Genomic DNA, 14,364 nt, shown 5'->3' with positions numbered 1-14,364 from the left:
TCTCCTCAGGCATGTGTGCCACAGATATCCTGGGCAAAGCTACTAACTCTTGTAATCTACTCTCTGTGTCCCTTAAGCTGGAAGACTCTAGAAAAGCCACAAGAAAACAGCCAAGAGGTGGGGTGAAGCTCTGAGAACTAACTGAAGAACGACTCCTCTGCGGGGTGTTAATACCCTGCAAAGAAGCGAATCTACTGGCATTTTTTTAAAAAAAGAGTTTAATAAAAATATATATGCACCATGAGAAAATCACAGCAATAATTCCTTGCACCTTTGTTCCATGAAGCCCAAAGCACTCCCCATATATTATCATATTCATTATCCTATTTTCTTCACGTTTCTCATTAATTTTTTTCCGAGGTGATATATTAATATGAAATTCTAAATCACATTAAGGATACCACGAGCCCAACTCATTCTCCTCAGCCTAACTCCACCTTTTTCTTCTCCCCTTTCCATCCATCATCCTCACCCCCTTTCCCCACCCAGGGGAGGGCAGAGCCTCAGCTGATCTGATAAGCAGCAGATGGGGAGCTGGCTAGAAGAATGGAGGAGAATAGGCTAACAGCGCTGCTTTGCCAGTGGGCTGCTTTCCCAGGCTAGTTGCCTAAACTTAAGTCCCTTCTCCAGTCCACTCAGAGAGACCAGGGCTGCTGGCAGGTCAAGGAAAGGAAGCTGACCTCCCCTCAACACCCCCATAATGGGTGTAAAACCTACTCCCCCTCCCTCCTGCAAGAGGGAAAGAATCAGGCTCATTACAGATATTATCATGCAGCACTTCATATTTCAAAGAGCTTTATAATTGCTAATTAGTTATTGCCGGAGAATATGGAAATGGAGCTTTGCTGGAGTCTCACAGACCGGAAGGAAGCCAGAGTTCTGCAAAGAGGTCAGCACACCTGGCTGCCCAGACTGGCCTGCCACACAGGAAATGTGTCCTACTGAAGATTAGAGGAGTGGGGCTTATTATAGTCATGCCCAGTGCAATCCTGTGGGCTCTGGCAGAATCAAAACAGCATTCTCAATCAAAAGAAACGAAATTGAAGAAAACACTTTCCCTTTCCCATTGTGATGAGTTTAATTCCCGGCATCATGGCTGGACATTACTGCTAGGAGCCACACCTAGGAGATCCCTGTGCACATAGCACACAGCAAAGGGAAGTCTCTTCCAGGAGCTTCCTAAAGATTTCCCTAGAACATAGATGTCCAGATAAGGGTGTAAAGCCCCTAGAGATTAAGCAGGGGGCAAGAAGTACCCTGATTCCCTCGTGTATTGTCTCAATCTTGTTTAATTTTATTTAAATCCTCTCAAAAGCTGGAATCAGAAGGGGCCCAGGGAGGTGCTCTGCTCTGTCCAGGATGAGCAGGCAGGATATAGGGAGTGCTGTCCTTGGGGACTCCGTCCATCACTCTCTGTGTAAATGGAGACTGAAGAGGTGTTCCCTAAAAAGAAAACCATAAGCAGTGGCCTTAAAACTATTCTTCTCATGCAGCCTGTCTACACAGGCCAGAACCTGGGGATCAAGCTCCAGAAAGCACTTCTAGCTTACAGAGAAACTCCAGGGAGTGAGCAGAAACCTCAAACACAGATGCACCTGACTTTATTCTCTCTTGGCCAAGGGACGTGTGGAGGCTACTCGGTTGTCTTATCGCATCTCAGCTAGTAACTGATGCGCACAGATGAGGAGCTAGAGGTACATTCCTCACTCTATATCTTCAGGAAGCATGTGTCTACCAAACCCAAACCTTTGCATCGGACATGGACGCTTTGCCTGTTGCTGGTGGGTTACCTTTTGAATACTGTCTGGTCTTAGTACATAGCTACACTGGGAATGAGACTGATGTGCCTTGCACCTAATTTCTTAGCACTCCAGCAGGAGAAGGAGGCTGAGCCATGCATTGCAGATGGTAGTCTTATAAAGAGAATGCACCTGTGGACTAGGCCCGTGAGGGATCCAATACCTGGTGTAAGCAGACCCAAAGGAACAGGAGTGGCAGCAGGGGGCTGGGGCACACAGAGAGGATTACCAAGCCCTTTGGGAACTATCACTTATATAACAGGAGCTTAGAAGTCGGGCCTTCAAAGGCCCAAAGGATAACTTAAAGCAGAATAAAGTTTGGTGTCTCTGATCAGCACTTTAAAACTCTGGGTCAGATCCCTGCTCAGCTATGCATATAAGCATTAATCTCTACCTAAACGTAGAGACACAGTACTAATACTAATACATTAGTAATACTAATACTAATATGCCTAAATTTACTAAGCTTATCCCCCTTCAAGACTGAGACAAGATTTTCAGGGACATCTGGCTACCAGTTTTTATTATGTCCTATTTCAGACCTCTTCAGTAATTGCTTACAAGACTTCTAGTCATTGTACTCATTCCAGGAGAAGCAGAGACTTACAGATCACCACCTAATGAGGCCACTTCTCCTGCCCCCAAACAGGAGATGACATCTCATGGAAACAGACTACCCTTCAAGCCATATGGATTTCTCCATATGGAACTAACCTGCAGAACCAGTTCTGAGATATTCACCAACAAGACCAAAAACTTAACCAGGGTTACTTATACTGCAAGTTATGCAAACCTATGTAGAGGAGAGAAAACATGCACATTTTTTCCTGCTCCCATAAGAGTAGGCTCCTAATTGTTCAAGATGTGGCCAGAATTAATAGGCAAGACCAGAAACATAGGTGCATGCTCCACTGTAGGCAAAGGAAGGAAAACAAAGTCCACCTTTGTGGCTACCTACCTTGGAGATATGGACCTGCCTCCATGGCTGCTGTCCATGCAAAGTGGTCTCATTTTTCTTCTCATCCATTCTTTGAGCCACTTGGAGTATCCTGATGAGCAGAACGCTAAGTGCAGAGAGATCACTGTCAGTGTGGTGACTCAGGGCTCAGATTCTGAAGAGAGATCGCCTACACTTGAATACTGGCCCTGTGACTTGCCAGTTGTACAACTTAATTACAAGGTGCTTGGTTTGCTCATCTGTAACTTGGCCCAATGCCAGCCCCATGGTAAATGCTACTGTAATAACATTGAAGAAACTGACTACATTTCTACTCTTTGTCCAGTCCATTGCATGGAGAAAAATTCTCAGGAAATATGGGTCATCTGTGATCTGGTAGTGAACAGCAGCTTCCTAGAAGGGCAGCCCAGGGGCCTTGGGACAGCCTCAGAATAAGTCCCAGGGATCCCACAGGCATAAATGTCTATTCCTTGCAAAGCTGTTGCTCTTTTCTTGTTTCCCCAGGTGGTTGTGTTTCTCACTTGAGGCCCATCTCCTTCCTTCTGTCTGTTCCACCTCCTTGCACCCAGCAGTAGCAGTTCTTCCTTGAACCTCTGTTTCCACAAACTTCACACAGAGCATTGTCAAAAGCATAGAACTGGAGCCAACTGGCCTGGCTGCTTTTCTGACTCCATCTATTACTAGCTGCTGACCCTCCAGCCAGTCATGAAACTTGCCTGAGACTCAGTTTTCTCATCTGATGATTGGAAATAAATCAGCTGTCTCTCTTTCTCCTTAGGGTGTTTTGTGAAAACCAGAAATGCTTGTGACAGAACTCTGAAAGCTGGAAAGCACGCATTGAATCTTTATTCTCTTTAGGACCCCATTCGGCTGGGCTACTGTTCAAAGTGAGACATCTAACCCTTTTGCTTCTTCCAGCAAAAGTCTGTTCTTTTTCCATGCATGGATCAGTTATTACTGTGTAACAAGCACTCCCAAGCATAGTAGCGTATGTGCTTCTACTGATCTGAGCTGGACTAGACTAGCTTGCTCTTCCTGGGCCCATGAGCAACTGCAGAGCAGAGAGGAAGCGTTGGTGATTGGGGCTAAGCCCTCAGATATATGACAGCTTCAACCAGAATACCTGTCTTCTCTAGTAGCTACCTTTGTTTTGCTCTCATGGCGAAGGCACACGAGCAAGGTTGAGGAAGCCTGATTACACAAGGAAGGCAGGCAGAAATGCCTATGTGCTTCTTACAGCTTTGATGGTATCTTATGAATGTTTTCTATGAGCGTGTACAAGCCCTGAAATTTTCTGCAGGGAAGAAATGTGCACTTCTATCATTGCTTCTGGATTTGCCCCGGAGGCCCAATATCTTCATAAATGCTCAATCACACTCAGATCTGAGCATATTCCTCCCATCTGAACAGTTCTTTCTTTAAATGCAGGGCTTTTATGCAGTGCATGATCTGAACCGCCTTATGTGACAGTCTGGAGAGACTTCGTGTCAGAAAGAACACTGATTCCCTGAGTTTCATTTTCTCATCTGTAAAATGGGCTAGTGGCTTCTTTGACTTCTACAGTGGCTATACATACAATAAAATGGGTGAATTCATGGGAAAGCAATTCTTAAAATCGTGGCAGTTTTAGATATATAAGCTCTTATCAGAGATTAATAGTGGACTCTGAGTGGACAAGATTCAACCAGGAAACCAGAGAATAAAATTCCAAAGAGGGGAGTAGGTTCCCAAAGGGGAGAAGAAATCAGGAAGGAGAGTTGGCACTCAGTAATTAACAGAATCCAGAAGCGCTGAGGGGCAGATGGGAAGGGCACTGGGCTAGGAGTTTGGGGACCAGGCAGATGGGATAGAGGGGGTGTGGGCAGCCGAACGCTGGGCCTGGGAGGGCGGAATTTAGAAGACCCCAGTAAGTCAAGATCCCAGGGCGGCGAGAATGAGCGCCCAGCATGGAGGTTTGCTCTTCTCTTCCGGCAGGTGCGCGGACTTGCAGAGCCTTCCCACTCTAGCCATTCTGCGAGTCGCCAGCCTTGGCGACAGGCTGTTCCTATGGATCCAGACACCCTTCCCCGCCAGAACCCCTCCCCTCTTTCACCCACTCCCCCTCTTCGTCCTGCCCCTAGCGAGCGAGACTGCACTCGGAGGCGGATCACAGTACCGCCTTCGCTTTCCTCTCCCGCCAGAGCCCCGCAAGCCCTACGGCCCCAGTGCACCAAACACAGTGGTCACTGGAGGACTCCCGGCCCCAGGCCCTCAGCGGGTGGGGACGGGCTCAGGACGTGCTGTTCGGAAACCCCGGCGCCAGGGAGACAGGCAGCCTTCTCCATAGGTTCGGAGGGTTCGGCAGCTACAACACGCCCCTCTCTCACCTTCCCCAGGTTGCTGTCTGAGAGCGCAGCTGGGGAGAGGGTGACAGTCCTCTGTGAGTCAAGGGTGGAGGGTGCGGAGACAAGTGGGTTGGCAAAGGGGCTGGAAGAGGAAGATAAGCAGAGAAGGGGGAAGGAAGGCACTGGAGACGGAAATGGAGGAGGGATGTTTCAAAAAGGGAGAAAAAGGAACAAGAAAGGACCCAGAGGAAAGAGCAGAAACAAGACGAGACGGGAGAGGAAAAGAAGTTGGGGGAAAGAAAGAAAAAAGAGGGAGCAGAAAGCGAAGGACAGGAGGAATGGAGGAGAGAGAATGGGAGGGAGAAGAGGAGGGAGTAAGATCAGTGAAAGGAGACAGGGAAGGGGAGGGGGCTAGAAGGACAGTTGAAGGGATGAGAGAGGAAGGGGAGGCCCCGAGGAAGGAGGATGAAGGTGGGGGAAGGGGCTGAACGGGAAGGAAGTACAGGAATGGGGGCCGAGGGCGGAGGGGCAGAGGGCAGAGGGCAGAGGGCAGAGAGCAGGGAAAGCTTGGACTCTGATTCTTGTCCCCTTGGATTCCATCGCCATACCTCCACCCCAAAAACTACACACACACACACACACACACACACACACACACACACACACTCTGAGGAACTTTTCAAAAAGACCACATAGCAAAGGGAGAGTAAGGAGAGGAGGGCTGCAGAGAAAAACTAGCTGTGTAAGACACTTCTAAAGCAGCACATCCTAACCTTGGATATGGAAGTGGCTGGAGACAAAGGTCTTGGCCCACTGCCCATCTGGACAGGCCAGCAGAAGAGTCTGGGAGACCAGGATCGAAGTCACATGCGGTCCACTCTGGGTCAGAGGTTCACCAAGCAGGTGGCAAGCAGCCCTACATGTTAGGAGCCACAGGTATAAAATGGGGACACTGTAATGTAAATGCATGTCTTACTGGGACGTTAAATTCAGTGAAACGAAGAAATGTTATAGGATGTGCAGCTAGTGCCCCACCTGGGCCACTCCCTTCACCCCCAGATGCTGAGCATTGATGGAGGTCTTAGCCAAAAACACTTCGGGGATTACCACCCTTGCACTATTGGCAGCTGATACCTGTAAACTTTCTTTCTTTCTGTCTGTCTGTCTCTCTCTCTCTCTCTCTCTCTCTCTCTCTCTCTCTCTCTCTCTCTCTCTCTCTGTGTGTGTGTGTGTATGTGTATGTTAGTACAGAAATTCCCCTTGCTTTAAAGTGGACACTAAGTGATACCCACATACTCCAGAGCATCTCATTGGCTTCCTACCTTGAGACCTATTTCTCGGGAACTCCATCTAAGACAGCACCTTTCCAAAGTTAGTTGCCAGTGAACTGGAATGAAAAACAGGCCTGAGGTTGGAGTCAGAGTCTTCTGGAGGTGAAAAGTCTGCATGCAGCCCTGACCCTACCCAAAGGAACCCTGCCAAGCCGGATGTGAGTCTCTGACAGGAGGCAGGCTGCCCTGCACTGGTCTCACCACTCCTGTGAGGATTGGAAAAAAAAGCTGATAGAATTCAAAAGATTTAAAATAAAAATTAGCTGGATGGGATGTGCCCGAAGGCTACCTGCGGTTTCCTGGGATATCAGGCAGCCACCAGCCCTTGCAAACAGCCCTTTCCCTCACATATTCCAAAATGACCACTTTGTGGTCTGCAAACTGGGAGGTGTGGAGAGGGAATTGCTGATCTCAAGTTTATGTGGGTATAGGGGGATTGGGGAGCCATTTAAAGGATGAGAGGGGGTCAGGGCACAGTTGAATGGGGGAGGTGCCCGTAAAGCTTCCATTTTGTGTGTAATTAGTGTACGGATGCCCTCATTTGCATAAGGTTCATAAATTTGCATAAAATTGCTTGGGGCCCTAACCACCAATACAGAAAATAAAATAACATGAATCAATTAGTGGGCTTGGCTGCAATTGGAGCAAGCCTGGTATTAGAGTCTCTCCTTTTCCTGACTGGAACAGCATGACACTGGCAGAAACGCAGCTGGGGAACAGAATTCCCTTATCTCTGGATACCAGCTCAGCTGCCATGGAATGGCCCTGGTAAGAATGTCTCCCTTCACCCTGTCCAAGGAATGACAAAGCAGTCATGCAAGTGGGGACAGGCAGTTGAACACAGGAAGTGTGAAATCAGCCTCAGCCAGCAGATGCAGGCAACAGGTCAGGGTTGCACAAGGAGGCATGAGAGGAGGACCTGGAGGGTGGAAGAAGTCCAGTACCTGTGAGTTTTGTGAGTTTCACAGGAGGGAAGCTGGTCGTCTTAGCCCTGTGTTTCTCCAGGGCCTTAATGCCTGCAACCTGAGCTCAGCACATATTTGATTCCCTCGACACTGACGCTTAGGAAACTGGCAGAGTTATCCCATTGCAGAGAGGAGAAAATAGAAGTCCAGGACACTTATAGCTTTGCATAGGCAACACTAGCAAGTAGCCAATCTGGGTGCTTCCAGTTCCTGAGGCCAACAGCACCCACCCAGCAAGTATGCTGCCTGGTATCCGGCAGGATCACAATAAATATTTATTTCATAAATGACCGATGTATCTGGAGATGAGCTTTGAGGGGACGTAAAGGTCAAGCTGAGGACGCCCTGGCAGTGCTTAAGGGAAAACAGGTTAAAAGTGAACCACAGGATGCAATTTCCTTAAAAAAAAATGAAAAAGTTGAAAAAAAAAGCACAAACCCTATTGGTCATCCTGGGAGTCTGAGAAGATGTAACTAAATCATGATGCTTCTGCCCCATGGTAATTTGTGAGCTGGGCTGTCTGTTTCTCTTTGGAAATTCCCCATTCTGCCTTCTCTGCTTGCTGCTTTCTGCACCCTACTCCCTTGCCCTGCAGGCCCAATTTCAGTTCTGGTCTGGAACCTGAAGGCCCTGGTGAGTCAGCCATGGCCACAGCTAATGAGAAAGCTGAGCTTGTGTGGCCCAAGCTCTTTCCCACTGTGAATGTCCAGGGGTCTTATCTTTCATTCCCATCCACTCGCAAGCCTTTGCTGATGAATCGCCAGTTTCTCTCTCCATCTCTCCCCTTCTCTTTTGCACTAACCCTGCTGGTTTATACTAACTCAGGATTTTTTTTGTCTCTGCTCTCTCCCTGAACCTCCTCCTCCCTGAGTCACTGTTAATGAATCAAATTGCCCTTCGACTTGAATTACAGGGGAAAGCAGCCTCACCTACTACCAGCAATAGATGGGGTGGCTGCCCCTAGATCTACACTAGCCTTGTCGCAATGACTCAGAGTGGATGTTTATTTTTGAATCTCACATCCTTTATCTGAGAAAATGGACTACCACCGATGGGAAACAATTACCTACCACTTACCCCACAGGGCTGATGGGAGCAGATGGCACATGCGATGGAGAAGCAGCACAGTGCATTAATGTCATCAGCAACGATCACAGTCATAATGAGTCCACATGATGGGGGCTGAAAACTGGAGAGAGGAAAGAGCAACAGCTGGGCACTTCTTCAGCCAGATCTGGTTGCAGGCACCCCAATGGCTTGTTCCAGTTTAGCTAATAGGCAGGGGAGAGTATGAAGCTATAAGAGGGCTGCAGAAAGCAGAGACCGCTTTCAACCCTGGTGGTTATTAGGGAGCCACTCTGCAGGGAGCACGTGGTGATTCATTGTTTACCTGGGCCCACCCAAAGGCTTTCTTGTGCTGGGATTGAATAAAATGTGTGTGTGTGTGTGTGTGTGTGTGTGTGTGTGTGTGTGTGTGTCTGTGTGCGTGTGTGTGTGTGTGTGTGTGTGAGAGAGAGAGAGAGAGACAGAGAGAGACAGAGACAGAGGGACAGAAAGAGAGATTATGCAGTAACTCCACTAATTCTGCCCAATATGAAATGCATGATCAGTCATGGTAAGCTCTATAAAAGGGGAGTAATGCTCAGTGGTAATACATAATGCGCATGAGGAAGACCAACAGGGACACTTCATAATTTAGTGAATTTGGATGCTGTGATATCAGAGACTAAATACAGATCAACAGGTGAATTTCTTAGTAATAGAAAGGACAAAGATGACGACTAGGGATCCAGCCAGCATCTCTGGACTTCAAAGGTATTTGAGTAGAAAAGGGAAAACCACCTGTTTGAGACTTCCCTCCAGCTTGCACTACCACCATAACATTGTTGCCTACCCTGACTCTCCACTGCCTTCTCCGTTGTCTTTCCCAAAGATGCCTTACGATTTTTTCCTCTCCTTGCTAGCCAGGGTCAAATTGTGAGCTCTACACTATCATCATGAACATTAGAGTATTAGCACAAAGAACAGGATGGGCAATTTTTCAAAACAAAATATCACTTTGAACTTGGTCTTCTCCAACACTCGCTTCCCATAAATTACCTGGCTTCCAGAAGAAGGACATAGAACCTATAGTTTCTATGCTTTTTTTCCTAGGGCAGCAGAAACAAGGTTTTCCAGAGAGTCAATCTAATCAGTATTAGAAATCTGAGCAGATCACAGACTGAATTCTCAAAATTTCTGGCATTTCTGAGACTTGGTTGGGTTTTCATCTCTATATTTTAGGTTGAATTTATAGTTTTAACTCTAAGACTCTGGTTCCTAAATCTTTTGTAGGAAGAGGCAGATTTCTTTTTACTACTTGTAACTGATCAAGAAAGTTCTTGCTGGTACCTGTTTTCGGGCAATGAGTGGGGCTCCAGAAGCGCTACAGAAGGATTCAGCAGATCATATTGACTCCCAGTAAGTTGCATCTTTTTCAGGAGCATCAATATTTATAGTGATTATTTAAAATTAAAATCAGAGGATACAAAAGTTGACTACAAACATGGGGACGAGATCTTGCACAACGTCTCCCTTGAGCACAGATAGGAAACTGGGTCAGAAGGGACTGATGACATGTGTAAATTCACCAGGTTTGTGATTGTCTGACTCCACTGAGCATCCATGTCTCTGGACTTAAGACTGATGCTTTTGTTATAGGATATACTTTATCACATTACGATCTGTTCTTATTTCATGTCACAACACAGATTTCTGTTAAATGTTTTGTGCAAACAAGGATGATATTTAGCAGCATTAAGAGCCTTATAATACAGTTTATCTTCATTTCTGCATTTTTTAGTTGCTCTGAACAGTGAGGAACTCCTCAACCAACTTGGTCTGGGTTCTGTCTCAACCACTCCACTGAAACATCTCTTTGCAAATACCTGCGTGTTGCTACATTCACAGGACACTTACCAGACCTCATTTACTTAATACTTTGGCAGCATTTGACGCGATTGACCCCCATCTCTCTCCCTTGCTCAGGGCTCCTCACAATGTGTGGTTTGCTAACTAGTACCAGCAAGCGAAGGTTGCTGCTGATCAATAAAGAAATGATGACAGAAAACTGAGGCAGGAGCACTGCATCCAAACCCACCCTGGTCAACTTCTTGAATTACCAAGACTGTCTCAAAATGAAAAAAAGCCAGAGGGGGTGGGGGTGCTGCAGAGGTAGCTGCAGAGTTCAATCCCAGTACCACACCAAGAGGGAAAAAAAGATGACTACAGAAACTGAGGATAAAGGAAACATTTTTAGCAATTTGACAGAGTAATTTCTGTCTTCTAAATCTAGCACCACAAAATGTACAACACGGAGTTTGTGTTTTGAATGCCTTTTTGTAGTTTTTGTTTTTTTTTTTTTTTTAGTGGTCCTGGAGATTAAATTCACCGGCATTCTAACTGAGTTACATTCCCAGTTCTTTTTATTTTTTATTTTGAAACAGAGTCTCATTAAATTGTCTAAGGCAGGCTTGAATTTGCAATCCTGTCCCAGCTTCCTTAGTATATATCTGGGATTACAGGAATATGCCATTGTGCCTAGTTCTTCCTAGATTTTTAATTAATTTTTATGCATTTTAGTACATTAGCATCAGTCTGCGACACAGGGAGATCCTTCTCCTTAGATAGTAAGAAACAGTGCTGTAGCTTTGATCTCTCCTGAGTCCAGCTTTCCTGGCTTCCCCCTCTCTGCACTATTTTCAGAAATCTGAATGATGCCTTCATCTCTCACCATTCCAGATTTCCCTGCCCCCGATGAACTCCTGGACATTTCCTGGATCCCAGCAAAGAGATCATTGCCTCCATATGGCTCCTTTGTGCTGCCCCCATAGCAGTCCAGATGAAACCCCACTGAGGCTGTAAAGTACCACTGTGTCCCCATTTCATAGGTGAAGGCCTGGCACACAGACGAAGCCCAGTCAACCTTTGCGGTATGAATGAGTTTCATGTGAGTTAGCCACAGGGTCACGCTCTGGAGCATTCCATTCATCGAGCTCAAAAGCCTTTTCCTTTTACACATTTTCTCCTCTTTTCTTGCCTTCCCCAGCACTTGCAGTAGGCATGTTGTTGGTCAAAAATTAACAGTGAATTAAGTGGTACCATCCCTTCCATCGTTCAAATTAAAGTCAGAAGGTCCCAGACTGCAAACTGTCCTGTATGGTATATGGCTTATCTTTTCTGGGGAAGGGGAAGGAACAACAGTGCCTCTCCACCCAGAGAATTCAACCTCTTTGTGTGCTGGGCAACTGCCAGTCATTGTGGAGGAATTGTCTCACCTTGGTTTAAGTACAGAGGAGACAGAAGCCCAGATTTAAGTCCTGGCCAGAAAGAATGACACCTGCCAAACGGAATGCCACCGCTTTCCCACTCCTGTGCCTCGGTGTCCTGTAGGGTGAATGAATAGCAGGCATGATGACTCATGGGGCTAAGGAGGAGGCACTTATTAGTGATTGTACAGTTCCCTGGAAATAGAAGTGTGAAGTGTTACTATTAATAGTCAGGTTTCCTCGGTTCTGGCTTCCAAAGTCTAATGCCTTCACTCTAGACCCTCTGCAAAGTAACAAGCAACATAATTTGGAGGAAAAAGAGAGCTGTAATTGTAGTGTGTTTTGATATGGAAAAATAAAATGCAGATGAATATGCTGGCTTTCTATAGTGACTCTGAACACTAAATTCCTCATGAAAAAGTTAACACTTCAATACACAAAGGAGTAAAACTCTGACACTGAAAAAATACAGAAACAATAGACAAATGAAAGAATGAGTAAAATATTTTTTACATATATAGGGATTATGAAAGTATCCTTAGTATATAAAGTGCTCTTACAATCAACAAGAACATGTAGAACACCCAAATGGCAAAAATAGGCAAAAAGACTGAACATACAATGCACCCAAGAAGAAATACAAATAAACTATATATGAAGGCTGAAGAGGTTCCATCTCACTGGTAATCAATGAGATGTTGAATAAAACAGCGTCTTGGATTTTCTTTCGTTGATCAGATTGACAAACATGAAATACATTTATCTTACCGAGTAAAGTAAGGAGAAATGGGCATTTGCCATTAACACTGTAAATAGGGAAAGCTTTTTCTGAAAAGTCATTAATTTGGCAATGCCCAATGTAAGCCTTGTTTTGTAACTCACAGTTTTTATCTATAGGAATGAATCGTAAAGAACAGTCAAACAACTATACGAAGAAAGTTGTGCATGACAAGATCGATTGTCTCAGCAATATTTAAAGTAGAAAAAGTATAAGCAATCTAAATGTGCATCAGTAGCTAATCAGTTTAACATACATTGGAATACTATGTAGATACTTAAAATATGGAAGGAAAAGTGTCTATGATAGGTCATTACCATTAAATGAAAAAAGAAAACTAGAAATGGGGGATCACAGAACTATTTGTTTTTTGAGTATTTTTAAAAATATTGGTGTGGATGTATAGGAAAACATCTGGATAAAAGGATTCTGTAATAGCTTTTGACTGATGAGATTATAGGTGGTTTTTATTTTTTTCTTTTGTATTAATCCATAATTTATTGGTATTTTTTTTGCAATGAAAATATCTAGTCATTATTTAAATATATGTTTTAGGAAGCACCTTGTCTAGTTATTCTGGCTGGTTCATAGATGTGGAAAATACAACAACAACAAACTACAGAATTGCAAGTTATGAAATGAAGAAATCTAATCTCTGATAAATTTGCTTGTTCCTGTCTGGAACCATTAGTTCACAACTTGTGGTGAAATCCAGTCACTTTTTTCATGGATGCTTTCCTAACCCACGTAGCTGCAGCTTTTTCTTTTGAAAATATCCCTGAACAATCTATCACATTAGTTGCCCTTGAAACCATTATTGGGTATAATACTTGTATTTTTACTTTTTAAATTGCTAGTAAAAAAATAATTGCCAATTAACTCATAAATTCTTAATGAAAAAAGAATGTGTCCCCAGGGACATACATTATGCTCTCAAATCTTAGAATGAACTAAATGGGGAGGGCTCAGAGAGCCCATCTCCGTTGCCATCACTCTTGACAAGGGCACGAGGTATCAGTCCTTTGGGAGGCAGCCAGCGGCCCCACCAGTGCCTCTGGGTGATCTTCCCACAAGTCAACTCTGGCTCTATGATAGGATCCAATCACAGACTGTTCCCACATTTAAAAACATGACCTAGGATGCCAAAGTTCTTACTATTAAGGCTTTTGTTGTCTAATTCTAAATGTTAGGAGAGAAATATGAAGGGCTTACTAATCTTTTTCTGAGCTTTGCTGAAGAAATAAGAATACAGAAGAATCACAGCTCTCTGTACTATATTATTATTATCATGAGGTGTGTGTATGTTTGTATCTTACATACACTGTGTGTTAGACAGACTTTGTCACTGTAACACATACCTGAGATAAACACCTGAAAAAAGATGAAAGGCTTATTCTGGCTCTTGGTTTCAGCCCACAGTTAGTTGACTCCATTTCTTTTGAGCCAATGGTGAGCAGAACACAATGCTGGGGAGCATGTGGTAGAGCCAAGTTGCTCACTTCCTGGGTGGCCAGGAAACGGGGGTAGGGTGGGGGTGGGAGTGGTTAGGGTCCATAACTCCCTTCATCAGTGATCCTACTTCTTTCTTCCATCACCTCTTAGTAACACCACAGGCTGTTGACCAAGCTTTTTTTTTTTTTTTTGGTCTTTTTCCTTTTTTTTTACCAGTACTGGGGATCAAACTCACGACTGCCTGCTTGCAAGGCAGGCGATTATGCCGCTGAGCTAAATCCCCAGCCCCGACCAAGCTTTTAACACATGGCCTTTGGGGTACATTCCAGATCCAAACTATAGCACATTTCACCTTAGTTCAAACTATATGAAATATTTGATGTTTAATTCTTTTTGACCTCTTGAGACAGCAATTTTCCAGCTTCAAGCTTACATATTTTTGTTAAGTTG

General features: G+C 44.9%; 1 long non-coding RNA gene across 1 annotated transcript in view; it reads left to right on the top strand.

Moving 5' to 3' along the window:
- LOC134475412 (uncharacterized) overlaps positions 1-292 on the top strand; it is a 32,613-nt gene extending 32,321 nt beyond the window's left edge. Inside the window, exon 3 of the long non-coding RNA XR_010046510.1 lies at positions 78-292. This is a non-coding gene — a long non-coding RNA (uncharacterized LOC134475412). The remainder of the gene's footprint in view (positions 1-77) is intronic.
- The last annotated feature ends 14,072 nt before the right edge of the window (positions 293-14,364 follow it).

This window comes from Cavia porcellus, unplaced genomic scaffold, assembly GCF_034190915.1.
Source record: "Cavia porcellus strain 051 isolate PalLab524CR breed Dunkin Hartley unplaced genomic scaffold, mCavPor4.1 scaffold_3, whole genome shotgun sequence".
In the NCBI taxonomy this organism is placed as follows: Eukaryota; Metazoa; Chordata; class Mammalia; order Rodentia; family Caviidae; genus Cavia; species Cavia porcellus.
This window is presented reverse-complemented; position numbering and strand designations above follow the sequence as displayed.